This window comes from Platichthys flesus, chromosome 23, assembly GCF_949316205.1.
Source record: "Platichthys flesus chromosome 23, fPlaFle2.1, whole genome shotgun sequence".
NCBI classification, from domain to species: Eukaryota; Metazoa; Chordata; class Actinopteri; order Pleuronectiformes; family Pleuronectidae; genus Platichthys; species Platichthys flesus.
In genome coordinates, this window is record NC_084967.1 from 5845835 (window position 1) to 5872128 (window position 26294).

The 26294-nt window shown below is 42.9% G+C and overlaps 1 long non-coding RNA gene across 1 annotated transcript in view; it reads right to left on the bottom strand.

Moving 5' to 3' along the window:
• The window catches only part of LOC133948922 (uncharacterized), a 48827-nt gene extending 37330 nt beyond the window's left edge, over positions 1 to 11497 (bottom strand). Inside the window, exon 1 of the long non-coding RNA XR_009920103.1 lies at positions 11385 to 11497. This is a non-coding gene — a long non-coding RNA (uncharacterized LOC133948922). The remainder of the gene's footprint in view (positions 1 to 11384) is intronic.
• Between the last annotated feature and the right edge of the window lie 14797 nt (positions 11498 to 26294).

Consider the following 26294-nt stretch of genomic DNA (forward strand, 5'->3'; position numbering starts at 1 on the left):
GGTGTTGGTGGAGACTGAGAAGAGCTGAAGGGATAGTAAATATTGGATTTAGTGTTTTTGAAGTGTACAGAAACACAAATCCAATTAAATGCTTATGTTTCTACATGTCTTCTGGATACACGGAAATAGGCAAATGTTTGCTTCAATCGAAACTAACGCAGCTTACAGCTGTAAGTTTTGTTTAATGTGAGCAGCAGGTAAAAAAAAAAAAAAAACGACTAACAAATAAAGCTGAATGCGGTTTTTAATCAGCCCCATCATTGGACTGCCAGCTCATAGAATCTGTTTGAAACTCGAGTCCAACACTGGAGTTCTTCGAAGTCACAATCTTCAACTAAAATACTAAATTTATGCAGTGACATGAACTAAAACATCTTTGAGTACAGGACTTAACACCGTAAGAAGAAATCTCCCAACCTAAATCACCCTACACTATAAAGCAGTATAACAACAATAATTGAGGTTGTGGCGCGATCGCAGTCTCCTGTGTGAGAGTCTGGTGTTTTCCACCCCATCCATCCACCTCAACACTTGCCCTATATATACTAGAGGCCGCCTGACAAAAGAACAGAGCCAGAATGGCACTCAGCAGAGCGTGAAACCTCCACCAAGGTCCAACAGTCCCATTAAATTCAATCAAGCTGCACCAAACTGCACACCCTAATAGATATCAGTTCTTCAAATATGCCTGACAAATTGGTGAAAATGTCAAAACACACCGTATCGCTATAAAAGAAAATGAAAAAAATAAATCGACATCCACCCTTTTGTCTGGATCTGCACCAAAATGGAGTTGCCATGCATGTCCCATCCTTCCACTATGTTTTGCTGCATTCACATTCAGTTGTTTTTGTGTATATCTGCTGACAAATAAATCGTATACTCCTTGGTGGAGGTGATTCATATTTGGTAAACCTGCTGCTACAGTTTGAATCATAAAAACTGCTCATTTAGTTTAAGAGAAAAGGAACTTTCCATTACATATTATGATAAAAACCACTTGGCTATGGTTAAGGAATAATGGGAGAGAACTACTGACCTATTTCTTGAGAAGTGGGTCGCTATAATCCAGATGTTCAAAGAGAACTAACTTTCTAATTAAAGTTAATTATTTGAAATATTCGGATTAAACAAATAATTATCTCTTGCTTTTGTCATTATTTCAAAACTATTGACGCGACATGCCACGTTGGATTTTCTGCTTTTGGGGTATTAGTGACTCAGATCTTCCTCGGCTGTGTGTTCACCAGGGACATTATGTGAACGCACGCTCCTAAAACAGAAGAAAGGCCGAGAAAAATCAAATGCTTGTGATTACGTGAATATTCTGAAGACGACAAGACTTTGTCATCCAACTCTTCCATGGTTTTTCTTGCCTCGCTGCTACTGCTAGGGACAGGGAGTCAAGAAGGTTTAATAGGGATGGTGGCACCTCACGGAAACCAATTATGCACTGGCTCCGAAAGCCTTCATCCTTTCTGTGCTGCAGCTTTGGATGGTTTTGATATTCCATGATGAATTACCGCAACCAAATGAGAAGAGGGGAGGGGAGGGGGGAGGGGGGGGGGGGGCGCAAGAGAGCAAGAGACTGAAAGAGAAAATCCTGGAGGAATTCTCTGCCGTCAACTCCCTCGGGGCGCTCGGCGTGTTGGTGGAGTACTGTACATTTCTCTGGCAAGTGCATCTCCGCTCTGACACCCACGCGAAGTCTCTCAAACCGAGTGAAGTCCCGGCGGAGGGGCTCCTTCTAACCCGACTGTGTGAGTGTGCTTGTGCTGCACATCTCCTTTTAATTATACAATGGCGATTGCCGAAAATGTTGTTTCACGGGGAAGGTGGAAATTAACTTCAGTGGAAGGGAAAATAAAAAAAAAGTTGATGCCAATCTCGCAGGATATAGGTTCATTAAGCAGGGAAAGTGGGACTGAGCTCATGGAGCCTCACGTGTTGCCTCTCCGGGGCTCAGCGTGTTGTTAGCGAGCACCGGACACCATTTCACCAGGGCTTCTTCGTTTCTGCTCTCGTGAGGGCCAGGATCCTCTTCTCTACGTGCACCTCATCTTAGATCAAGCAGAGAATACATCACTATTCTGACAATGCAGTTCTCCAGAGGCGGCGAGCATCTACACAGTTCCTCCCAATAATTGCTTTCATCCGAATTATTGGCTTGGAATAAAAAAAAGAAAAAGTCAGGTTTAGCTGTGTTGAGTCTTTGCTGCGTCACTGACTTTATGAAAATACACACACACACTTTGATCACCCTGATCACAAGAGGAAATCTGCTTAAAGCACTGTTTAAAGTAAATTCCCTGTTGAATCCACTAGTTATGATTGACATTATGTAAAAAGGACAGGTCCATGTCCTTTATCCAATGATGAGACACATGTTTGGAGAAAATCCTTCATGGGGAGAGAGATTACAAATCTAACAGATCTGCATATGGTTCAGGCTACAAGTCTTGAATCTTGGTTGGTATCTCTTTTGGCCCTGATTATCTTAGAGTGCAGGTTACAGAACCATTCTTAAACCTCACGGAGGCCTCCCCGGTAATAAGCCAACCCGGTTTCATATTTAGTACTTTCAAATCTGGATAATTATGCCGGTACTTTCCGAGTGGAACCACAAAAGCCAGTAAGAGAGGCCGAGAGACCAGCAGCGGACAGTGCTGCCAAGCCACGGTAGCGATAAGTGTTAGCTAGCGTGCTACTGTTAACAGATATTGTTACTGACAGTTCAAATCTCACCGGAAGAACTGTTTTTCACCCATGCCCTGCTTCTGTTTATTAACAAAAGAGCCAGTTGTTGCTCCACGCCCCTCTCCATTTTGTTTAAATCTGCTTCCCCATGAGACGCGAGGTTGTTTGCCGCTGCCTCTGAAGCAATAATCTTAATAATAATAACAATATCCCGTGGTGAGTGTAGGTTTGTTTAAAATGAATGAGAAGGATGTTTGTGAATGTGAATATTTGTAATGCTAGTTACAACAATCTAATGATCACATTTCGCCTATAATGATGATCAGACGTTGATTGATGAGGATGTAATTATGACTACTCATCAGTATTACTCCCCCATAATCTTTGCGGGTGTCGAATGTATCATTAAAACAAGCTTCATATTTAAATGTTGCAATCCAGTTATTACCCTGCTCTCCTGGGTTTCCATAGAACCATCTCGTGCTCATCAAACTGTTGGGAGCAGATTAAAAAGGAGCACAAACTGTAGGTAACGGTTGAGCCTAATTAGTGTGTGTCTGACAATTAGTGGGATTCTAGTCGACTTTGAGGCGGAGACCTGCAGTGAACCTGCCTCCCGTCTGTTTACTGGTGCTACTTGTGTCTCTTCACAGAGGATGAACACTGCCACAGGCCTGTCAGCCAATTGGATGTTCTTTCTTTCTAAACAGAGAGAGACGACAGCTTCAGGTAACCATTAATTAGTCCAAGTCTATATAAAGCTATTGAAATGGTTTTGATTGCCTCTTTATGCTTGCCTATAAGGAAATAATGTTTCTATATTAATCCAGATATAAAAATAGATACAATTAAATAAACGAAAACCATGTAAAAGTAAATATTTACCAAGTAATAACAATTTAGGTCATGATGGTTGATAATATCACTTATTTTACAAGCATCAGCAACAACAAACAATTCATTTATCTAATTAGTATCCCTTATCATTACTGGCCTACAAATACTGTGTCTTAAACTACTTAAAAATTTTCCCACGTTATATCAAACAATTACATATATTCTGAAAGGGGACAAGCATCTGAGGAGAAGCAGCCACTTTGGTCAGGAAAAGTCAAACTTAGGTGATCAGTCATATTGTGTCATTAGTTTGTTACCTCTGTGATACGCACATCTTATAATCAGTGTTTACCATTAATGAGCTAGACTGTGTCGGTCCGCCATGTTGTCATTTCTCCTGCCGCAGTTTCATAACAAACAAACCAAACAGTTTGTACACTCTAAAACTTTGTGTTTTGCTCTGTGGCCACATTGTATAGCTGCTTCCAGCTCATCCATAAAGTTTTTACCATACACACAGAAAGTCAGACCTCATGGTTTAAGCTGCAGATGTGGGAGTACCTGTAAATGGCATCAATGCATTTTCTTTCTCATGTGAGAACTTCTCTTTCACTCTGTAGTCTGTGTGCCTGTCACTCGGAAACTGTTGCTCGGGTCCTGTATATTTATCCACTACAGTCACTACAGAACAAATCTAATGAAGTCATCATCATCCGTAGGCTCGCTGCATATAGGAAAACGAAAAGCTAATTTGCTGTAACTGAAAATACCTGATGAAAACATGAATGAACAAGGTTATGGCAGCAGAGCCCACCCAGGAGCTTATTCTATCCAATCAGGACCCTCCGATTTTACACTGGTCTTCAGTACCTGTCCCAAGTGACATGACACTGTCAGTAATGACCTCTTCATTAAATCGTGCTGCCGCTAGAATATTATACTGCTGTAAACCTTGTTGGCTTCTATTAAAGTCTGTGTGATAAAGGTTTCCCTTCAAACGCAGTTCAGACTCAGACAATTTGGCAGGACCGAGGTCGAGTGCTGCCCAGATTCCGTCCGACATCTTTGCAAATGTGATTTATGCTGGCTGCGCGGTGAGGAGCTCAAATCTTTAATTACCGTGCAAATTACTGGCCACTGTAATTCGTCAGTACACAACCAGCAGAACCTTGTTTCCACACTAATTTAATGAATAATTGCCTTCTCTGAAAACTGGCCTCTTCTGGTGTAATGGCAGAGGCCCCAGAGGATTCGGCGACTAACGCGGAGCTGGGTTCACCCGATCAAGCCGCTACCTGTTTTTAATTGAAAGCATGACGGTGCTGTGCGGATGAATTTGCCTTAATTGCACCGACGCTCACATCTTCATGCTGCAGGGAAAACAACAGGTTGTCTGGAATCCCTTGTGCTTTTATTTCCGTCTCAAAGACTGAAGGATTCACATCGACTTTCTGCCTTAATTTGCTCCCAGCCTGAGCGGGTCCACTGACCACAAACTCCCATCAGTGTTGCTGAGATAAAGCATGAATTACTTAAGCTCATCAGGCTGGATTCCACTTTATGCAACCATTTCATTACAATACCCCTGCATCAGCGTGCTCCTACAGCCAGAGGAAATAATATTTGCAAGATGTTGCACTAAAATCTTTTTCCAGCAGCTGGAAAAGATTTGTGAAAGGATTTTCTTCATCTGAAATTGTTTCTTTATCACGCCGCATCCATCTTGTGTGTAAATATTTCACTTTTTTCTCAGAGTCAGAAACCTAACACGGATCTTAATCCCATTGCTCCGATCGAGTGAAAGTGTGATTACTTATTGCGGCGACACAATCCATTTCTTTCCCCGCGGAGAGAGCCCCCCCCAAAAAACCCACGGTAAATCCAATCCCTTCTCTATTGATCCAGGCCTTCATGTTAACTCCACTTCCTTCGATAGAAAGAGAGGAATCCGAAGGAAAAGCCGGTACAATGCGCTGACCTTCACTCGCTCCTAAAACACAAGATCCCGGAGCCGTGGACTTGTAGCCAATCAATTACTCGGTGGCTTAATTGATTTGCAGAGGTAATCACTGGGCACACATCCACCAGGGTGGAGTATTTGATGTTTTAATAAATGGTTTTACAGCAGAACGGGACGACCGGATCGATTCGGCCTCTGCAACCTTGATTATAGCACGGGGTTGGGAGGAAAACAGCAGTGTGGCGGCACGGCCGAGCGATGCAATTGGTTGGCCTTACCCTCACTGTTCACACTGGAGTGTTGCACAGCGGCGTGGTGAAGATCGGAGCTGACCACATTGCTCAATTTCCCTTTACTGGAAGGAAACTGAGACCAGACGCTTACCGTAGATCTTATAACAACATGCAGTGAAGTGTAAAAATAAATATGAATCGCTTCTTTAAGAGTCACCTTAAGTTGACATTCAGTATGATGGATGCACAACGCTTTCCGAAACTGTTTGGTCTCGACAGTGGAGAAGCTGAGGCACTGTCACCGATCATTGCTTTTGGAACTGTCGAGCATTTATTTGTTTTGCTTGAATAAACCTATCAATTCTGAGGATGTTCAATATCAACAGCAGTAATAATCCTGTTCTATTAACCCTCTGTATTTTGAATTAGAGGATATGCATTTATAATAGAACTAGTGCAATGGGCATTCTAGTTCAGTGTTGAGAAAAAAGTCCCTAACCTATTGATACATGTATTAAAGTCAACTTTAGACTAACTAGTGTAAACCTGCCTGTTTGGAATGGGCTGTTTTCTTGTCCTGTGTTGATGCTCTGAAGCTACTTCAGAATTATTCCTCATCACCAGTGATTCCTCCTTAAACAGTTCTACATTAAACTCTTTATTAATTGTCTGCTGGTGGTAATGTGCCGAGTTTTAAATAAACAGTCTCCAGTGCAGAGTGAAGTTAGAAAACTTTTTTCATAAGATGAAACTGAATTAGTTGTATTGCTGTTTACATATGTGGCTTTTATACAAGTTGAATATATGATTTACTGATCTGCTGTTATCTTTTCAAACATTGCATGTTCTCTGTTACTCACTCAGCTCGATATAAAGCATCCTGGGAACAAAATGAACATGATGTTTTTACTTTGAAGAGAAATCGCCAAACAGCAGGAGATTGTGAATGTTGACGACAATCAGCTACTGCGACATCTGTGAATGTTGGTTTGATATGGTGACATAAAAAAAATGAGCCCAAATTATCTATTTTAGTTGTGGACTGCTGTTGCAGTTTATCAGAGGATGAAGTAGAAAACACGTTCCACTCAGTGCACAGAATAAAGACCACCCCCACTGACTGCAACACTGGTTGCCAGTTCATTGTATTTATATTATTTACTTTGAACCAAATCGCACCAAACTCAGCACTGCACTTTCTCAGGCGATTTTATATAGACGTTTTTAATTATACCGATACGATTTAATTCGGTATTGAGAGAAAAGTCACCTAACAAAGTGTTTAGCCGTTTTAAGACATAACCTGCGGGTCAATTCCAGAGAATTGGATATGGAGATCAGCCTCAGTTTGCCTTTTACACATGCACAACAAAGCAGGAGGGTTTTCTGCACAGACGACCGCAACAAATCACTGGGATATATTTGTTTTTCATTTTGCGTCCATCGTTTGTTGGAAGCGTCATCAACCCCCCCCCCCCCCCCCCCCCCCCCGACTTGCTGGTGGTGAATCCTGCAGGGGACCACCTGCTGTGTTCACACATCGCCTTCTCCTGGAGCAGAAACTGCGGAGCTCCTCACTCTGACATATGCTCTCACACGTGCACTTCCTCCAGAGAAAAGACAGAGGAACTGTGAAGTTCAGTGCTCGTCTGAAAGCTGCTTGTTTGATGCATCTATTAAACCGGTGCTCCAGCTCCACTTTAAAATACTGCAGTTACAGTAAACATGGACAAATGCCCTCACTACACTCACCTTGAAGCCAAACTCAGACTGACAGACGACTCAGTAGAATTTAAACTGAGATGAAGTTGTGACAAACTGGTTTAACCATGTGTAATGTGTGGTAGTGGGTACATCACGGCTTAAGACAGAAGAACCAGTATGTCCACACTGCTGTTTCTCACCTGGCTTGACAACTTCAGTGATGTGTTTTGCAACACTGACCTGAGCGCAGCGAAGCATGCAACACAACTGCAATGCTGTATTTCATTTCGGAGCCTGTAACCATTTGGCTCCCCCCCTCGGGTCAGGAGCATTAAACTGTAACAGACACATCACACCTGTGGGTGCTTTGTCACCCTCTGCACACACACAGTATGTACACTGCTCTCCCTCTCTCTCTGCAGCAGGGAGGGACACAGCTTTCACCGATGACAGAATCAGAATGGCTCCATTTGAACTTTTACACCAACATATATTCTGTCTCTCCGCTGGGTTAAGACAAAAGTTTGGGACCCGAGGACACAGGGAACATCTCAGAGGACAAGTGTCTCAACTGACCTCAGAAGAAGATGCTGAACTTCGGTGGATGATGATTTACACAAGATGACAAAAGGTGCATCCTTCATTTGTCTTTATGATTTATGCAACAGTTCAAGTTATTGACTGCTGATTAAGGAAATAAATATTGATGAATAAAAGCTATAAAGCATTTTAAAGTAAAGATATTTCTAAAGTATTCTCAGGTACGTGCCAGGGTAAACTGCAGCTCATGATTTATGATATATATGAGAAAAAAATGCAGCAATAACTAATCAGAAAAGGATAACGGATTTTTGTTTTAAGAAAAGTAAATTACAAAAAAAGGTTTCTCCTTATTAAAGCTCCCACAGTTCTGAAAAGTGAAATTCGCTGCAGATATTGATTCATGCAAATCAAATCTAAACAAACAGATTCTCATCCAATTCATTTTGAATTGGATTAAAACAATGTTTTCCAAACCAGTGGCTGGTCTAAACAACTACAGGGGAATTTTGGAAATCATTTCATTTCCCACAATCTAATGGCAACGTCGAACAAAATAGTGTGAAAGGCTCCTCAGGCCATGGTCCGGACCAACGGATCCAAATGTTGTCTGATCAAAAGAGGTTTTCTCAGTCTGGATCAAACTAAACCAGGTTCAGTTCGATTGATGAGTGAAAACACTTTTTTTTGTGCATACACCGAAACTTTTTCCATCTCTCGAATAAAAATTAAGATCATTCCTGCGAGTAGAGAAACTCTGAATTCAAACGTGAGGCCTTCACAGCCCATTGGAGGCTCCACCAGCCTTTCTGTGCACTGCTCCCCACCTTCCCAGTGCGGAGACAATTCTCCAGTCTAGTGTTTCCGTGGCTTTATGAGTTGAGAGGCTGCCCACCCGCAAGTTTTAATTGCCTTTGGGGACCATTAGGGCAGGTCGCCCGTCACTGGGGTTCACAGCTTGTTTGTGCTTGCCCTGCTCTGGGATCAAACTGTCTGGCCTGAACCACCGCCTGGTCAGACCACCGGTGCATTCAAATATTAGTTTGACCAACGGACTTGAGATTAAAATGTCATGTCAGCTGATATGAACCTTTCACACACACATTTTTGGAATCTGAGTTTATGTCTGCAGATACGAAAAAACCCTACAATGCAGAAAAGATGTTACATCATCGAAACACAACAATGTTTCCTGTTCAAATATCCAGGATTGTCTGTTCAGCTCTTCTCTTCTCTGCTTTAGATCATGAAACCTGATATCGGCAAAATCAAATTTTTTACCCCCCAATATCGGTGTCGGCACCAGCCGGTAAAAATCAATATTTGTTCTCTACAGCAAACTACTCGTCCTCTTCCACTTTTTCAACACATTCAAATCTTAACAGCTATCTCTGACATTCCTATTGTTAATGTTCAGGTATTTTATGACGCATCATAAAGAAGTTCTGAAAAGACAAACCTGAAAAAGCTCCAGACATTGAGTCTGATATTTACACTCACTAAAGGTCACAGACATGAGAAATGACTTGAAGAAATAATCAAGTAGGCTGCGTGCAGACGGGTAATAAAGAAAGTCAGGGCTAAATCAAGAGGCAGGCCTAAGAACGATTAAACATAAACAAATCTGAACTGTGAGGCGGCTAATGAGAGGCGACTGCAGGTAAAACAGGTCCTTTCTGTGGGGGTGATGTATTGCTGCGTGGCTGCAGCGACTGCTCCCCCGGCTGCACCGGGCCCCCCCGAGAGCTGCAGTCCACCGTCACCTGATTGTCTTTCACCTTGTTTACGGCTGCGCTCCTTCGTGGCAGCGCCTCCATCTCCCTCCCTGCAAGGACCAGTCTCATTACGTCCATCTCAACGAGTCACTCAGCCGAGAGAGAGAGAGGGAGGGGGGGACGGGGGGGGGGGGGACAGGTAATACAAGGACAGGTGAGAAAAGGCGATTAGGGAGAAATGAATGCGGCGGCGGAACGTTGTCTAAATCCGCCCTGACACGAGAGTAGAAAGTGTTTACTGTTAGGCGTGGAGATCATTGCGGGCGTGTAAATTCATGTGAAGCAGGACAGGCGGGCGAAGGACAAAGTCGCAGCTCACACAAAGCGAGGCTGTGTTGTGTCTCGGGAAGGACGTCTGCGAGAGGAGTAAACAGTTGTGACACGTCCACAGGCAGAGCCCTGCAGCGTTTCAGCTCCCATTCACTGTCCCACACAGATACAAGCAGAGAAAACGAATGTGTCTTATGTTCGTCTCACAGGTAAATGATCGTGTTCTTCAATTGTTGCTCTCTGCAGTCTGGTTTGTGCCATGTCAAGGAAAGTGTCCGTTTCCATCAGGGCTCTCACCTTCTCCTGCCGATATCGCTTTTTACATATTTATTATGTATTACAAGACTAACTTTTTTTTTGCCAGGCAACCAGCAGAGACTCCAGGAAGAGCAACTTCCCGGGGTCCTAGCCGAGGAATAGGTCGACACAATAACCAGGGATCAGAGAATTTACAGCTAAGAGATTTGAAAGCACAGTGTAACTTTAAGTGAGGGAACTTTTACAAACAGATCCAGGTCCCAACAACATGAGGAACTCGTATAATCTGTAGCTGCCTGGTAGACGTCAGAGTGGGCTTTTTGTTTGTAGTCGTAAAGAAAAAAACTGTCGCGTAGAAACAAAGCACAAACAGCTGCCGAGTTACTGAAGCTCCAACAGGAAGTGCTACCGTCATCGCAGTGGTTCAGAACACAAGTCAGACAGAGTTAACGTATAAACAAACAGATCGTGGTCATACGTTAACAATTTGTGTTCTATTTCGATGGAAGGCATCAAACTTTGAGACGCACATACCAAAGATACATGACTCACACATGTGCTTGTGTCATTGTATAATATTGATGTGTTAGGGAGGGTGCTATAGTATGAGATCATTTACATCTGTTGTCATTGGCAACGAGAAGAAAAGTAAATTGACCTCTCTCTGATACAATCAAAACACGTGATACAAGCAAATAAGCCCGTGATTAAAAGACATTCTAAAAATAAAACAATACAATGCAACACTCAGATTCTATACAAAACTGCAGATATGCATTTAAATTAAATCACGTAAGAAAAGTGGAACAATTACACTTGACAAGGGTTTGTTTTCAACCTTGTCTTAAGTTTTGTATTTAAAGGTTTTATAGTTATTATTATTTCTTAAATCAACAGATAAACAGTTCTGACTGAAAAGACCAAAGTTGCCATGTCCTTCTACACGTTGTTAGCTATAAGTGGACGACTTGCACTGTTTTATAACACAAAAACAGCCATTACACAACACAAGCTCCAAACAACTCAAGGCCCCACTCTGCTGAGCCACAGTCACAATATAAACCATGTGAACAGTATTAAATATTCACAAGGCCACAGAAACAGACTCACCTCGTTTCAGGCTCAGGTCCAGAGCTGCTGCTGCTGCTCCACGGTCCACCTCTTATATCCAGTCACTGGTGCACAGCCATTCACTGCAGCTTCCCACTGACACCAGCACAAACAACCAGCTGAAGGTACCCACAAGCTCCCAGTTGTTTTCATAACAATATTGTTGTTCTCTTCGAGTTGTTTGGATTATTACTGACGTGTTTTCCACATAACTTCCGCTCACAGACATGACACTGACCACGTGTTCATCAGCTTCAGCTGTTTAATCACCTGGTTGACAGGTGGGGTGCAGTAACCCGTACCGACCACCGCGAGCTAAGGGGCGCTGTTTATAAAAAAGCAAAGCAAAATGGGCATGATGATTTTACATTAAATTGCACTTTATTTGAGAATTTGAATTCGAAGGTCTGGGAAAAAATTGGAAAATACATTAGCAAGGGAATATTTATGCTGCTGGGTTTATACAGTCTATGGTTTCTCTATATTATTCTAAGCTCTCTCACTATGTGGAAGTACTTTAAAATAATGTACATTATGTTGTATCATATGGCATTATACAGATAAAACTGGATTTGATTGAATCCACACCCTGACTACTTTGCGTTAAGGAACGTGACATGGGCCAAATTAAAAAGGCAAACAAGTAAACGTTCCTGTCATTTTAGTTACTTGTCACAACACTGATGTTTGTTCAAGCAAGGTTGGTTAATTTGTTGTTTGAGCCTCATGATTGGTCAAACACATGTATTGGCAGGACCATTCCCTGATCGCCACTTTGCAAACTACAAATGTGTTTGTCTCCAGGATATTTTGGTTTCATATAGTTGGAGGAAGTAGAGACATATCGTCCAATGAGCATATGAAATACAATATGTTGATCTACAGTAAATGAAACCTCTCAACTTTACATCAAATAAGTAGAATTGCCTCTTATTGCCCTTATAAACAAATATTTCTCATGTTCACAACATGGTGGCAGGTCCAGGTGCAGCTTTGTCCATTTTTAATCGAGCACGGCAGGTAAAAATAATGAAACCACAAAGTGGACGGTTGTGCTTGTAAAAGTAATAAAACAGCTAAATCTGGATCCAGACATTTAGTGATGAAGGAGGCCGAGACGTCCAAACTTGACAGCGTGTCCCCTGCTCAGCGTGCCTCACATGCCTCATGTTGACGTTCTACTGGATGAAGCCGTACATCTCCTCCTGTTGCCGGGGCCCATGGATCATCGATCTGTCCCCCCCACCCCGGTCCCTCAGAGGCCTTCGCTCACCGCCTGCCACGTCCTGCGATTAGCTCGTCACTCTGCACATTTCTGGAGCAGAACTAATCAGGCCGGAGAAGACACTCGTCCCACTGCCATCCAAGCGTGACTTGTCTTACCGATGTACGGCAAAGGCAAACAGAGGCACAGCAGAATGGATTTTTATCTTCAGAATCTCTCCGGTGAGCTGATGGGAAACCATTAGAGACACGTGGAGTTCATCTGTCTTCTTGGTAATTGATCAGCCAGAGTGTTTGAGCGCATCAAGAGGTAAGTATATTGTAATTAACAGGTTTAGACATATTAGTCCAGTATAAGAGGGGGACTGTCTGACAGTCATGTTACCTGATGTGAGCCAGAGTGAGCAGGCACAGTGAAACACTGGATATCAGGTCCATCAAAATAAAAGCACATCAAACTGGATTTAGTAAAAGCTGAATTTGTGAATGAAAATATAATTTTTCAAACTCTGAGCTAAACGTTCAACTAGAGGAAGGTATGTTAAAAATGTGGTAGGTGGCACAGCTTCTGTCTGGAGTCCCAGAGAGAAAGTCATAACATGATATCAAATATTTACCGTGTTTTAATGAGGTCAATGGCGAACATAATAAAGCGCAATTAATACATGATTTTGCTAGGGATTTCAAATAAGAAGGGTAAAATGCAAGTATTAAGGAAATAACATTTTACTTTTGTTTTCTGCAATTCTTTGTCAGAGATGTTTTTTCTTTGTATAATTTTCAAAATGAACCATTATAGTTGTTTTACTTTACCTGTATGAGCTGGTGGAAGTGACTTTGGTTAATTGGCTGAATATGTTTGGTGAAATGCATCAACACCCTGTAATTTTCAGCTTCACATCAACACAAAAGGTGTAATTTCCTGAGCTGTGCTAAATGCACCCAAGCACAAATAACATTGGAAAAAATTGATTTCTACTCGGAGCGATTGGCTTTCAACGGCTTTAAATACACATAAAAACCACTGGGCCTGATGTGAACTTGACGTATTGCGTGATAATTGGTCTGTGTCTGGGATTTCAGGTGAGGGTTTTTAATTTATTTGTCGTGGCACAGTGAGTCACGACGACAGTGAGGCATGTGGGAGCAGCCCAGAAAGCAACACGGCGCCGCACAGACAAATTCTAAATTCAGCTCGGGGATACAAAGTTTCTCACTTACATGCTTGGCCCCCGAAAGCACTACTATCTGCGCAAACATTTCCCTTTTGAAATTAATTCCGTGCCACACGTTCGGCTGCATAAAATATTAACAGTATTTCAATATTTTAGTGCAAATAATGAGGGCTCTTGACCCCTGTATTTAAATTGAATCACGACATGCAGAATTTATTAGCTGCATTCTCCCTCGTCTGTCGAGGAAAAATTATGTGCCAGTAACTTTTACCGGGGTGTGTGCAGAGTGATTTGGAATCTCTCTCTCTTCAGGAAAGACGAACACCATTGAAAGATCATTATGCAAGGATGGTCGTGTAGTAGCCATTCAGGAAAAAGAAAACACATCCACAGAGCGAGAGAGAATTTGAATCAGATCATTTAACTCAAACCAAACATGTTGCCACAGGAGGAGACTGTGATAAGGTACGAGGTGCCAAAACATGGGAGCGCGCGTCGGCTCCACCGCAGAGCCCGAGCTGAAGGTCACTCGCGGCGTAATTGCCACGTCCCCGCTCCCATTTGTCCACAGCCGGCAGTTTGTGTTTCAGAAATCAGCTGCAGGTGAAAAGGCATTTGGTCGACTGTCATCCTCAGTCACCTTCATCCCCGGCAGATATCGGCGCGGGGCCGTGACAGGAGGCCACAGGTTGAGCCGGCGCTCTTATCATCAGCCGGAGACACATCCCACCTCGGATAAAAAGATTCATTCTATATATATATCATGGATTCGTACTGAGTGAAATTGCACCAACATACACAAAGACACACACACACACACACACACACACACACAAATAAGTCATAGGGACTGTGAAGCTGTGGCTGTCATTCTCTCTGGCTGTGCATTGGGCTGGAATAACAGTATTAAAAACAAATAATGTGAACGTATGATGCGTTTTATTTCATTTTCCAGTTTAGAAATTACACACTTTTCACACTTAATGATAGAATATGTAACGATTCTTCCCAGTTGACAAAACTATCGGTAATATGTCTGCTCTCAGCATCTGTGGTTTCCATGTAGATCCTTGGTATAAATGTCCTGGTTTTCAGATTTCCGTGTCCAACCTGGACTTTTATCCACCGACATTAGTAGCAGGTCATTGAAATGACAGTACTGTATGTTCTAGGAGGAGAAATATCCACAGTGAGGTTGATTAATAGACCAGAGTAACAAGGACACTGCTCCGCTTTTAAAGTTTTCAATGTTACGAACCACAAAATCTTTTCAAATCATTTTACCTGCACCTATATCATGTGCACGCACGCACACACAAACACACACATGCACACGTGCGCGCACACAGCTGGATGAATGATGATTTGAATATGTTTGTTGTCATGGCTACTTGATTTCCCTGATTTAGACACATTTAATTATGGACTCAGATGAGGAAAGGGAATTACACAAGAGGAGATGCAAGTCTTCCCAAAGTGTGTGTACGTGCATGGTGAGTGTGTGTGCAGCTGAACTTTATATCCAATTTATATGTTCAGTTTGTTATGGTGTCGAGTAGCCGTGTAATTGCTTGTATGTTCCTCCGGCAGCATCTTTAATCTTTGAAGAGCTTTTTCCAAACCAGCAAAATGCTGCTCTTGTGTTTCACCATGATAAATGAGTGAGGGAGTGATTATCAGCAGCCGCAGATTTCTCTCAGAAATCCAGCGTAGCAACATTGAACTGGTAAGAGTGGGAACGCAAACAAGCAGAATATCCAAAGTGCCTCCGTGCTTTTTGTGCTGAGGACAATAACCCTGCTGCAACACTTGACTACAATCCCTGGATTATGGGATCAGATCAGATGAATTCGGGGGAAACAAACCAGCCAAAAGAGGAGACTTGAAGCCGGAATAGTTGGTGCCAGTGTTCAACGTCCCTGCATTCTTCAACACCTCTCTCTGAGCGCCGGTTTTCCCCCTCCAGAAGAAGCCATTTGCTTCTGTCCACATTCTTGTTTGGGATGAAAAACAACATCTACAGACTGAGATAATCCATCACGGCAAACAACAATGTGTTATCCTGATTTCTCTGAGCCACGTTGGCTGCTTTCATATCAGTGCTGCATAATGTTGCTCTCTGCTTGGTATCAATCACCTGGAACCCACGGAAAAAGCAAGTCATTTTAGGCAAGGTTTGAAATCTAATTGTTTATAGTGAAAACTGCTCGGGGGACTGTAAACTCTGCATAGACAGAAGTCTATTTCTTAGAATCTATTTATTTAAAATTGCTTCTCCTCCTCTGAAGTGCTTGTGTTTTGAGAAGTCTCACAATAAATGAGAAGTTATTACTATTGTTATGATAATAAATGGGATGTAACTCCCGGCCCACAGGAGGCTGTTTTCTCCTCTCAAAAAGATCAAGCTGCAATATTTGCCCCTTCCCTGAGAAATTTGTCCCGTGTGATTGTCTCAAAGAGCTACTGTCATCTGACAAATGATACAAAATGTCCCTGCGCAGAACCCAGTACAAAACACACAATCCCACACACACTATAGCAGTGACGTACTGATCTGCAGCGTGGAAGTTACTGGGAGATACTTCATCCGCCAGAGACAGAAATGGAACCTTTTACCAGCTGTGTTTTGTTTTCATCGAGACCCCCAAAGGCTTAGAGCAATTCTTATTATTCTTGTGTTTGATACTTTTGTGTTACTTTTACCATTCCCATCATGCAACACAGTCCAAGGAGCAGTCATCTGTGGCCGTGCACTTGAGCAGAGTAACTGTTCCTAATGGAACCAGACAGCAACCTGCACGTCATCGGTCACGTTGGCTGGGCTGATGTTTTAATTCAATTCACATGTCTGTAATCAGAGTAAACAAGCAATATCCATGCGGGTGACGGGGGGGGTAACAAACTCAGTGCAGGTTGTATAAACTGAATCAGGAACAGGTCGAGTTCAGACACAGAAAACCAAATGCCTTTCGGGTTCCGGTCAGGCTCAGTTCGTTTTCTCTTGAGCTCCGAATTCGATGTGGTGTATTTGTATGAATATGAAAGAAAAATTAAAACAGGAAACAAAATGTATATATATAGGAACAATTTAAAGTACTATAAGGTCCAGGGGAGGGATTGTGCAATATGTACAGTCAGTCTGTTATTTGCCAGGGGAAGTTAAAGTGTCAAAGTCTCCCAGTCACAGGCAGGGACAGCAGCGCAGTCCAGTGAAGTGCTCTGCTCCCACCAAAGGCAAAATGAATGTTTGTGCTGCGGGATCATTTGTCTTTACTCGCCGCACTCACACAAGCATCACAAGTTAACACAAGAATTCCCCTGTTCTCCTCTAGAACAGATGAGAGGAGAACTACCGGCTGAAAAGGCTAAAATTGCTCAGTTTTGAGGCGAACTTTTCGTGACAATGCATCATTTGTCTGTTATGTCAGTCTGAACAAACACTTTCCCTTTGTGTTCGGTGTGCACGCACCACCACCCTTTCAGAAGCCCTGAAGACCTGCAGATGATCACAATAACTGAAGCGTAGATGTGTGTAATTAAATCCTCAACGCTCCACACCTTTCACGTGAAGTGAGAGGGAGGGAGCGACCCTGGTGATTGATTGACACTTCCAACATTGTGCATGCTAACAACTGACTAGTGCTCCTTCACTAGCTGGCGAAATTGCAAGTTTTTAAATCTCCGTCTGAGAAATGGGATTGGTTGGTTTGAGGGAATGAAAGATTCGGTGGAGGCAGAGTTAGAATCAGATGAACAGGCAGAATAAATTGAAAACAGGACAAAATATAAGCAGATATAAACTGGTGGATGCGGGGTGCTGGTGAGTGTGAGGACAGGAGCATATGGGAGTCAAAGCCGGGACAGAGAACAACTCCAATACCTTAATTCTGCAAGAAAAGATGGATATGGGACATTGATTCTGGGTGTCTTTCCCCTGCAATCAGATACTGTACAAATTGCCTTTTGTCGATTGGTAATTATATAGATGAATGATTTCCTGGCAAAGCCTCGCTACTGATGAAATGCTTTCTTTTTTTTTCGTGCTGATGCCTGGGTTAGCCATGCGAGGTGGAGAGAGAGCACAAGGGAGGCTTAAATCTGAATAACTGCTGGAGGGGAGGGGGCTTTTTCTCTCCATCCCAGACGTGTGAATATTGTCTTAATAACACATTTTCGGCGAGCTCAGCGGGAAACAGTTACGCTTGTCGTAAACACATTTCCATCTCAGTCAACACGACCTCAGGCCTCGGACTTTATCCACAGCTCGGGGAATGCAAAAATAGATTTGTTGCGGTGCGAGAGCGCGCGGCCCGGACGGCTGTCACTGACAAGGACATGGATTTGTGTTTAATCTGTCTTCGTTTGAGAGGCAGATAGAGAGCAATGAAAACTTACTCAGTCTGTCCTCTAAGTTTTGGTTCGCTGCTACGCAACGCAAAGTCCGGAGACAAACTGCAGGCGACAGCACGTCGCCGTAATCATTCAGTGTTTCCCGTTCAGCAGATTGATGCAGTCGGCGGCTGAAAAGTGGGAAATGTTGCTGCCCCCCCACCGTGGCAGGGCTGAAATCCTGTCACCGCCCCTGCTGTGGGCCTCCGCTCGCTGATTTGTGTTTTCCCCCGCAATTCCTTCACGACTACATCAGCCCATCAGGGTGCGGGAGCGAAAGAAAAACGATGTGTTAGTTGCTGCTTGTTGTCACCTCTGTCTCAGGTGAGGTGCGTGTGATTGACTTGTTGTCATGGCAACGCTGAAATAATCCAATTAGAGTGTTTGAACGTACCCGAGTGCAGGTGGCCTGACTGGGAATCCTGGAGGTCCTACCACAAATTAGTGAAACACCCATGACTCTGGATTGGTTTATTGTGGTTTGCACTGATTAAAGATCAGCAGTCCGACTCTCAGCTCTGACAAGGTTCCTTTTCATCCCCTCAAAAAGTTTTTATAATTGTAATGCCTATTCTATAGGACAGTCTGAAGGGATTCACGTGATTCATTTCTCGATTCACTATAACGGCTCTCAACTGGGTTCCACATGCACTGGCAGAAAGGTTGTTGACAAACCGACTGTATGCTACTAATCCAACACCCAATGACTCTGCTGTTTATTTAGTTTTGAGATTTGGCCAGTTTTTACATGCATGGATTTTTAGACTAAATAAAAACATCGCAAACAGGACAGGACCAGCCAGCCATATATCAAATTACAAACGTTTAGGGCACCTCAACAATTACAAAAAATGATATTCAGATAGGCTTGTAAATGATATACTTGAACCATCTTAGCAAATAGCATGTTATAATAAGGAGAAAATGGAGGCTACATGCGTACTAGTTATAACAGAAACCCATGTAATAATGTTAATAAGAGCTCCGTGTAGAACAGAAGCAACGCCATGGCACACATGATGGACCGACATGTCTGAGCCACAGCAGCTGAGCCAGGTATCAGCCATCGCAGATAAGGAAAGTGGTGTTGGCCAGAAATTCACATCCCTGATGCCTGAGAAATGAAATCCATCATCTCAGTCCAGCCTGCTGGTCAAGATGACTGTTCACACCACTGGTCAGTTTTACATCCAAAGAGAGTCGGAGAAAAACAGGCTGAAGTTTGATAAATAATAAATATCTTCCGTTTCTTTATTTAAGAGAGTGGGCTTTCAGTTTCAGGACTTTTCTTGATTTCAAATTCACGCACTTGGATTAGTTTGTGCAACAACAATTCTGACAAGATTCCCACAATCAATATGTCACATGAAATTGCCCCGCCCTCATTTTGGTTACTTTTGCCGTTGTCTGCATAAAATACGGGGAAAAAGCTAATCTGAGCACAAGCGGTGTATATTTGAGTGTGAGCGCAGGGCTTTGACTGAGAGCATCACAAAATCTGAACGTGAAAATCACTAAGTCCTGCTCTCAAAGTGAAAGACCACGCTCTTGAAGAAAGACGTGGCACTAGCACAGCTTCAAGTAGATTTTATACGTTTGCTGTGATTCATCAGATGCCAGTTCCTACTGGTTTCCTCCCAGAATAGGAACTGAATGAACAGAAAGCGTCTGCTTCTCCTCCTCGTCCCACTCCAGCTTTGACAGAAATGTGCACATTTTAAGAGACAGTCTGGATTTCCGGTTGGGCAGCTTCATTCATCTCTGTGCGCGAGGCAGAGCGAGATATCGTCTTCTCCCCCTGCAGCCCAAATAAAAACCCAGTGGGGGTGTGGACGTCAAGACACTTTACATGCAAATCACTTCATACTTTGGGAGCACTTTGTAGTATAATGAAAGGAAATAGCAGAATTATGAATTTTCTTTTCAAAAGGACTGCCGGGTAATTTTGTGCACCATTAAATGTACAGCTGCGTGTGTTGTCTTCCTCGGTCGTGCTTTCGGTTTCATTTCCGGAGGGTGAAATGAGGCTGCAAGGTGGAATAGCGTCTTTACTGTCTCACATTCTCCCATTGCAGTGGGGCTGACCCGGAGCTTCACCACGGCACATATTAAAAGATTATGCTGGTCAGAGGTTACAAAGACTGTGACAAGTAACTGCGACACCAACGACAATCTGAGCGGGGATATATCTCGTACCAGTTTCCCGCCCCGTCCCTTTATCTCGTTCCTGTGGGAGAACACATTTGTGAGCGTCAGTCAGGGTTCATCGAGTCTACTCTGGTGGTGTGTGTTTGGTTTTAGCAGGTCCCTTACAGGCGGCGTTCACAGCCGGGATGATGCGTGAACTCTGCTTCAGTTCGACCAGATGAGAAAGCTGCAAGCTGGTGACAACAAACAGAGCCTTGGCCCTTTGAGTTCCCTCAGAGGAGAACTGTGGTGTGGTTCATTATGTGGATGTTATCCCAACCAACCTAAATTAAATAAGAATCGTAGGAAGGTGAAAGATCTGTTTATGCCTTATTGGTGAACAACAAGTTGTTCAAATTATATATATTTAACGTTATATATATATATAAAAAAAAAAAGGAAAATCTGTCATATAACAAGTCCGGACTTGAAATCAGAAAGCTGCCAAAACCGTACACTTTAAAAAATCTATAAGATATCAATGTTGCCCTTATAACTTTTAATGCTCGTTCCATTGCACCTCGGAGGTCGGTTATTCAGAGCTGAAAAGTGAGTTCAAACCCCAAGTTCAAGAACACTTACAAAAATGTGTCTTCAACAGAGATTTAAAAGAGGATATGGAGTTTTCCTGACAGATATCCTCCGTCAGAATGATATCTTCAAAAGACTGGGAGGACATCTGGTTGCGACCGGTCACATGTCAAATCTGTCTGATCTGAATTGCACTTAATCCAGAACCGGCCTCAAAAGTCAGCAATAAAATCTGCCTGAGAATTCAAAAAATTCAACAAAAACTGTTGAAACGCAGTGGAGAGGATACATTCAAGAGTAATTGGACACATGTTATCTCACAGAGGCATCTATTGCTCTGATTATACGCTGCAGAGTAATTGAGTTTCTGGCAAGGAAAGCGGCATTTGCATTTTTGATTTGCTCCTGATTCATCAATCCGCCGCAGCAGAGACGCACGGTGGAGATAAGTCTCCACTCCGGAGTAACATGGACGTCTGGAGGCATGTGATCAGATTCCAAACTGAAGCTGAAGAGAAAACACAGACATCCAAGTTTTAAAACTTAAAAATAATAATGAAAGTGATCTAACTGAAAGAAAAATTAAAGAAATAGTGCCATCCCCAATGACACTTTAACTGTCACTTCAGGAGCTAATTAGCTCTTCCGCCACCAGGATTTGTGTCTTGGCAGCTAATCATCGGTCTGCAGTGGCCAAAAGACAGCAACACAATATCTGAATCAGGAGGAAAGTCTCACTGACAGTCACTGTTTTTCAAAGTCTTCATACTAAAATTACAAAAATTAATTAGACTCAAACGCAGCCCATCTGTGAGAAAACCTCTCCAGCGTGTGAGTCACTTCTTGGCGTCTCATTTTTAAGTTTCTAACTAAACGAAGCTAAAAGCAAGGACACACAGAGAAGGGAACTTTTTTCCGCCCCGCTCCCGACTAAAGTAAACAGAGCAGGTGTGATCACCCCCCCGATGCCCGGGTGGGAACCGGCTCCTGGTGCAGTGCATCATGCTCTGCGCGGTTCACATGGCAACAAGACCCTCCAACCTTGAGAGGCCTGCCACACGGGAATTCTGGGTATAGCTGGCCTGTCAGATCTGGCAGCCATTCAAGCGTAGTATGTGAAGTGGCAGGGGAAAAGAGCAACGCGCACACACACTCACACGTACACACACTCACACTCACTCACACACACACAGAGGCAGACACATAGTGTTCACTCAAATTCCCCAAATCCATCAGCATTACTCCCCATCCTGCATTACTGTTACAGCACTCTGTGGCTGACTCCACAGCTCCTCTTCTCCTCCCTGGCAGCCATCACCGTGCTTTGCCCGGGTTAAACTGATACTCTCAGGAGCCGGATGGGTGGCCGGGGCCCAAACCGGCAGGTGGGGGGGCCAGGGATCCAAGGGACGCAATTAATCTCGATCCAAAAAAAAAAATCCCCTCTTAGGTGTGATTAGAAACGAGCCGGGCTGAGAAGAGAGGCAGAGCGCTCCAGCGGCGGGACGAGGGGCGAGCGGAGAACTGAGACCGTGGATAATTTGTCTCGCTAACGAGGGTGTAATATTGATCAGGATGCAGAATGAGATCATACAGCACCTCTGTAACACTTTCTCCCTCATATTGATTTCAGATTGCAGGTCACCTCTTCAAACAATATCTGATTTGGTCTGGAGTTTTTTTCTTTAATAAAATGGAGCTTAAATACATAGGATCTTTCTGTATAAATAGATAGCTACATATTTCATATAGAAACATATTCATTTTATACATTTTATAGGAAAGCCTTTTAATGCCTGATTTTAGTTTAAACAAATATTTTGTGTCATCTTTCGTTTTTTGTTTTGTTCAGTTTTTTATTTCCATGTATTTATTAAAGCACTTTATAACCTTGTTTTGATATGTGCTATAGAAATAAAGTTTTATTTGTATTATTATTATTTTATATTTATTTCATAGATACAATTAAATGCTTATGTAAATATATGACGATATTAAAAGAAATTGGGCCAACAAATGTTTAACTACAGTGATGCTTTGATATCATATCACTTCTTATTTCCTGTTTACCCTTTTTTTTATTTTTCATGACCCCTCATCAGACTCACTAGTTCCTTCTAAAGCCTGAAACATGCTTCTGCGTTTTCACGGGCCCGTAAGCGCAAGAGCCCTTCCGGGTCCCTTACGTGCTTATGTATCCCTTCTTACGTGCTGACGGGCGTCGCCCCATTTTTCTAAAATTTACGGCAAAGCTCCGCAAGCTCACTCAGCCCGCAAGGCTGTGATTGGTCTGCTCTATATCCCTTCTGGAGCTGCATTTCCGGTTTCATGCCCCATAATACAGGCAGAAACAATGGAAGATTTTAAAAAGAAGAATGGACAACCGCAAAGAACTCCTGTCGGAAGAGGTCCGAAAATATGAGCACCTTTATAACCCGTCGATGTCTGAGTACAAGGACCTCGGCCTCGGTTGATTTAATGGCCGTACAGACCACCTACGCCTCCGTCCCCTCTCCAGTCGCTTTTCCTGATGACTAATTATAAGAAGTTGCTCTTCAATGTCCAGCAGCTCCATCTCAATCAATTGTTGTTCGGTTGGAATCGTGAATACACTCTCTGCCATGGTTCACCGTGTGTTTGTAATGGAGAACACGACTGGTAGAAGGTAAATAAACAGTCAACAACGATTGCCACACCCACAGAAGGCGTCTCTCAGGTCGTCTTCGAACAAAAAACATTACTCCGCCTAGTGTTCTGGCGCGGAATTGCTTTGTAAGACACGCAACGGTTGGGGAAGCATGAATGAAAACGAGTCTTGCGCCACAGCGGCGTGAAAAGACGCAGACGCAGTCGCAGAAGCATGTTTCAGTCTTAACTAGGGTCATCACGGCAGATTTACAAACAAATACAATAGGAAGTGTAGTAGTAGTCATACCTGTGTGTTCGTTATAAGTTGTTATTAAGGAGAAATTACATGAATGTTAGGTGTAAATAATTGTTTCCTTGGGTTGTGTGTATTACTTGTCTTTATTGTGTATAAATGTAGTTCTTGCTTGTGTCTTCGCTAGTGTTTCTCTTCCTGCTTTACGCCGTCACTCCTGCCAATGCAGCAGCCCAACTCCCCCCCGCAGGGATCGATACATTTTTATGGGATCACGTGTCGTGTTTGGATATTTGATTCAAAACCAAACACCGAGCGGAACCAGAGATTCGAAGCCGGGGACGCAGCGCCTCCATCGCTTTGCATTCAGCAGCCTCCTCGGCGATAAAGACCCTTGATCCTTCCGAGCTGAACCTTCCGCGTCGACTCCCACCGAAGCCATCAGTGCTCGGCTTTGATCTCCGTGTCAGCAGATATATCTCTTGCTCTCAAAAGCCAAAAGGTGGGAAGGAGGAGCATCGCGGGGATCCCAAGCCGACATTTCTGGCAATTAATAGGGCGTGCTGCATCATTAGTCTGGGTGAGCCCTAATAAAGCGGAGTGTTAGAGTCGGCCACAAGAGGTTATTTAAATGCAAAGGAGCCCAGGAGCCCTCAGCGGTTCATCTCATAAACCTGAGTGTGGACTAAATGTTTGATTCATAATCTCCTAGTAATGACTCTGCTGTCAGATCGGGTGTCAGAGTCGGGTCTCATCCGAACCTTGCTCATATACATAACGCTGAGGGGCCTTCGAGGCGTAGAGCCAGGACAAAAGCCCATAAAGAGCCACTCTGCTTCTGATGGGAAATTTCCATGTAAAATCAGAGGATATAAAGGATGATTTATGATGCGTTCACTAGCGGCAGGTTCCACGCTGTTTGCCCAGCTCTGATTGTGTGCCTTTGTTCAGCTGTGTTTGTGTGGATCTCACCACACATTAAATCTCCAGTGGCAGCAACAAGAATACCTCTGGGGGAGCAGGAATTATTGGCTCCTCTTCACCCAGGTCGTGTCTCCACTTCAATCGTGTGGCTCACTCCCCCATTCTGATCTTTACCGATCAGCTATCCAATACATGTTTCACTCCATTCATTTACTTTCAGATGCCAACCTGCAGTCATTCTCGTCAAGCTGTAAAACAAGCCCAGTTTTCAGAGGCTTAAAAATGTGTATTGACGTTTGATTCTTCACAAAGCTGCATGTGGTTTTGACCGAATCCTGTTAAAAAGTTCTTAATTTACACTTTTACAAAGACAAATAAAGAAGACAGTACATCATCATTTACATATTAGGATAGGTTCTATCCTTACTACATATAAATTGAGCATATTGTACATTTTACAACACTAACTCAAAAAAAGCAATCACCCCATGGGGCCCGGCATCACAGAAAGTCAGCAGTTCTAGTGAAGAGGAATTTCTCTCTCAACCTCCCAAAATGTTTCATTATTAAAAAAAAGTGAAGATTACGATAAAATATGTATACCAATGAGTGTGTTGGTACTTCTACTTCAGTTTTGAGTACCACTGGAGGCAAAATAAACCGACAGTCGGTGTCTCAATATCATTTTTGACATTACAGAAAGGGAGAAGATACGTTTGTTCAATGATGACATCACATTCCATTGCACAGTTTGTCCACTGCAGAGCAATATTTATTTTTTCAACTACAAAACATCCATGTTGGTATATATACCTTCCTAGTAATTCTTGATAAAAAGCATTGGTTCAAGTATTAACATCAAAAAGATTGGAGTGTCTAATTTGAAGTTTTAATATCAGTTTGTTTGTTCTATAGGAGCAATATATGGTAAAGCCATTTTTCCATATCCCAGAGGAGTATATATCGTCTTCTAGCTACACTTTAGTGATTACCCATAATGCTACACTGGTCACTGGTGATCTAGTCAACACCACCTTGTTGTGTGTGGAGCTCCTGATGTTGACGTAAACATATTCTGCCTGCTCTGTATGGCTCAGATTAAAACACAGAAAACCAATCATATCTCACTAAATTAAATATCATAAATAGTTTGATTTCAGGGTTTAATTTATAAGCCTCGGCTGTGTGTAGACAGTGTTTCCCATTTATTATCTAGAATGTGGCGGCCCGCCATGTTCTAATTGGCCCTGCCACAGTTTTATAATGAACCAGTGTTTTGTATAGCAGCGTACTTTGCAGCATTGTTTGCATGCTTGCTCCATCGTCCATTAAGGTTGTTACCATCCCAGCCCAGCAGTTAGCCTTGATAGTTTCAGTTGGTTCGCACATTTTTCATAGTTTTTCACGTACATGTGTCTACTGCAGCTTTCTACTTCTTGGGATTTGTGGTGTGTGAGTATGAATTTGTGCATCCCTTATACCTCCACAGAAGGAATCCTGTTGGAAGGATATTCTACACTGTATAATGGCAGTGTTTCAGTCTCCAGTTCTGTGTTCTTCAATCATCAAGAGGTGCAACTTTTCTGGCTTTTGTGAAAG